The sequence below is a fragment of the Rhinolophus ferrumequinum genome, chromosome 20 (genome assembly GCF_004115265.2).
Source record: "Rhinolophus ferrumequinum isolate MPI-CBG mRhiFer1 chromosome 20, mRhiFer1_v1.p, whole genome shotgun sequence".
In the NCBI taxonomy this organism is placed as follows: domain Eukaryota; kingdom Metazoa; phylum Chordata; class Mammalia; order Chiroptera; family Rhinolophidae; genus Rhinolophus; species Rhinolophus ferrumequinum.
In genome coordinates, this window is record NC_046303.1 from 54,484,445 (window position 1) to 54,488,227 (window position 3,783).

Below are 3,783 nucleotides of genomic sequence, written 5' to 3' on the forward strand. Positions count from 1 at the left end.
GTTCAGGCCTTTTGCCTAGGACCTTAAGAGCTGCCCCTGCCCCGAGGGACTCTGTGGGGTCCATGAGCAGAGAAATGATAAGACTGCCATGTCACTGACTAGGTTTGAAGCTTATATTATATTGGGGTGGAGGGAAATCCCCCTTTAGAAGCCCCATTAACTCCTGGATATACATTTCCTTCTGTGGTGTAAGAAGAATGTCTGGAATGGAAGGAACAAATATGCAGGAAGTTTGTATGTCCGTTTTATACATACTACGATCTGTGGTTGTGAGAGAACCGAAGGTATTTAACACAATGACATTCTCAGTCATGGCATTCCACTGGGTTCCTGGGGAACATAAACCAGTCGTCTCCAGTGGAAAAGTCTCAAGCTCCCACTGGGAAAACATCAGGAGAAAATAGACATAACAGAAACATATTTGATTTTTAAATGTCATCTGAAGACCGCAGAGAGTCTGTGATATGAAAGACCCAAATTCCTCTTTGGTCTACTTAAGCCGAGTAGTCACCACATTATCACAACATGCTGGGACTTGAAGAGTCAGAAACAGTGCAGCTGGCATCTCAGTGCAGCCACGCCTTCTGCCTCTGTGCAAGTCAGTTAACCCTCCAAGTCTCACTTTCCTCGTCTGTGGAAATGGGGGTGATAGTGGGACCTTTTTCATAAGGTAGGGGATTAGGTGAGCTCATGCATGAAAAATGGTTAGTACGGTATTGGTGCTCCGGAAGCTCTCGGGGGGTGAGAAGGACGGTTATGAATGCGGGCCGCCAGGTACTCAGGGCCTCTGGTGTCTGGACCCTGTCTCCTTTCCCTAATTTCAGTGCAGAGGGAACCTGTATGATGGCAAAAGATCTAGAAGCCAAGAGAAAGAAGGGATGCTTCAGTTCTGAGACAGACTCTGGATATGATGGAAAACTAGCATGGAATAAAGGAGACAGAGTAGATTTAGCTGACACCTCAAGAAATAAAAGCATTGGGACTTACTATTTCTGTTGACCACTAAATACTCCCAGAGAGGACTAAGGCATTACTGGCCGTCCTGAGTTATTAATGTGGAAAGCAATATACCTACATGATTCAGCTCTCCAGCTGTGAGACGGGCAAACCCAGCATATTCTAGTTGGGTGATTGAGGCCTGGCCTTTCACCTCTGTAAGCCCACATGGGTCCTTAAGGCATGCTCCTTCACCTCTGGAAGTCCAGGTCTCTCACCTGTAAAATTGGGCTATCAGTCATGCCTCCCTGTGGGCTTGTTGAAGTGTTAAATGTTTAGCCCTCAGTCGTGTTAGCTAGTATTCTTTTTAATGTGTCTCTAGAGAAGAGCTATGTTTAGAGGATAAAGTGGCACCACAAATCACATTTTTGGCATGCCTTCCAGACAATGGATCAAAGGTTTAGCATTTCTGAATGTTCGCAGCCAGGCTCAGTCAGCCTTTCCTCTTGCCCTCCTCCCCTGTGTCCCCAGTATTGGGGGAGCCCTCATGAGGACTTCTCAGCCAGCCAGCCTACGTATCGTGTTGTGACCTGAAAACTCAGTCATCTGAAGGCTCTCTGACGTGCGCATGACTCACCTCACCCTAAATGTTACTAGCTATGAGGCCAGTGCTACTTGTTTACACAGACTATGGGGCCTCAGCTGTACAGGATCACGTCTCCTTGAAAATTCCTAGTCATGTATTAGTCAGACCACTGCTAGCCCAGAGAGGAGAGCCTGCCTCCAGATTTTGCACGTAACTTATGGAACCTTTTGAGTAAGCAGTGGTGGGCCACATGCCTCGACCTGTGTGGCCAGGGCTAGGCACATGACTGAATGGAAGGATCTCCACGAGACAGTCCCCGCCACCCTACGAAGCCCCTGTGTCTACTAGGCCTGCGAGCAGCATCTGAAACTCCTGGGTATTCTTTGAAGAAAAAATCATGCCAGAGGCTTTTTAAAAATAGACTTTATTTTTCATAGCAGTTTGAGGTTTTCAGAAAAAGTGTGCCAAAATTATAGAGTTCCTGTATATGCTCTCTCCCCACTCCCAGTTTCTCCTGTTATTAACATGTTGCGTTAGTGTGGTATGTTTGTCATAATTGATGGGCCAAGATTGATACACTATTATTAACTAAAATCCATAATTACATTATAGTTCACTCTTGGTGTTGTGCATTTTATGGAACTTGACAAATTCATAATGTCATATATTCACCATTACAGTATTGCACAGAATATTTTCAATGCCCTAAAAATCCCTCGTGTGCCACCCTCTTCCCAACCCCTAACCACCACTGATCTTTTTACTGTTTCTATAGTTTTGCCTTTTCCAGAATATCATCTGGTTAGAATCATATACAATGTAGTCTTTTGAGATTGGCTTCTTTCACTTAGCAATAAGTATTTAAGTTTCTCCCTATTAAGGGACATCTTGGTTGCTAGCAATTTTTGGCAATTATGAATATAGCTGCTAGAAGCATTTGTGTGCAGGTTTTTTTGTGGACGAAAGTTCTACATGGACTGCTTTTTTCATTATCAAGACCTTCAGCTGCTGGCCGAACTGCTGAGAGCTGCTGTCATGGTGGCTGCTCCGTGGGGCTTCTTCTCTGCCCTGCTGCTGCCGCTGCTAGCAGGGGATGCCCAGAGCTTGGAGGTGGCCAGGGCTTCTGCCCAGGGGTTGGGAGGGATTGCGGGTGGGCATAGGAGATCGCTGAAGGTCATGCGGTTGTTCCAGGGCTGAAGCCTAGGACTGGGTCTCGGTGGCCCTAGTGCTGGTAGACGGAGAACATGTCAGCTTCCTTAAGACAGATGGGAGTTTTGTGGTTCATGATATACCTTCTGGATCTTCTGGAGTGGAACTTATATCTCCAGCTTACAGGTTTGATTGAGTCTGAGTGGATATCACTTCAAAAGGAAAAATGAGAGCAAGATATGTGAAATATATCAAAACATCAGAAGTGGTCTGGCCGCCCTACCCTCTCTAAATGAAATCTTCAGGCCCACCTTCTTACTATGACCGGGGAATCATGGGGCTGGACAGACTGATGAACCCAATGGTTATGATGATGCTACTTCCATTGTTGCCATCTGTGCTCCTGCCCAAGTGGTCAACACACATGATGCTGACATGACACAGGAAATGGAACAGTCACTGAATATGCTGAATTCCAGCCACAAAAGGCCTGACGTTTCTGAGTTCACGACAAAATCTCTTCAGAATCATCCAGCAAGTCTAGTAGTGGCAGCAGCGAAACAGGCAAAAGTGAGGCTGGCAAAGGGAGATAGTTGTGTGGTCCAGAGCTGGCATTTGCACAAACACGGCAAATCTGGGTGGCATCTAAGTCTTGAGGGAAAACCACGTGAAGCAACCACTACTCTAAACTTGAGTCATCCTTAAAGTTGATCTCTTACAACCGTTGACTGTGATAATTCTTCCGTATATGTTTTGTACTTTGTTACACAAGAAAACCCAGCTTTCATCCTGTGTCTATATGATGTCACTGAATTAATTACAGTGTACTATAGAAAATGAAATTAATAAATTATATGAAGTACTATACATTATGTATATTGAAATGTCTTAATCCAGAAAAAAAATAAAAAGATCTTGAGATTGATTCTAGCTCTTCTGCTTCTACTTGTTTTTTCTTAGAGTATACCCAAAATGGGGTTTTCATTTTAAAGCTTTCTCATTGGAAAGGTGGGCTGGTGAAGTGGGAAGCATGGGCTTCTGTCCTGTAGGAGTGCATTTGACCTTTCTGATCTTCGGCTTACTCATCTACTGGAGGTGTGGTAACAAAGGGT

General features: G+C 44.8%; 1 pseudogene; it reads left to right on the forward strand.

Annotated features, from left to right (window-relative positions):
- The first annotated feature begins 2,557 nt into the window (after window positions 1–2,557).
- On the forward strand, window positions 2,558–3,264 carry LOC117012572 (ER membrane protein complex subunit 7-like; annotated as a pseudogene).
- The last annotated feature ends 519 nt before the right edge of the window (window positions 3,265–3,783 follow it).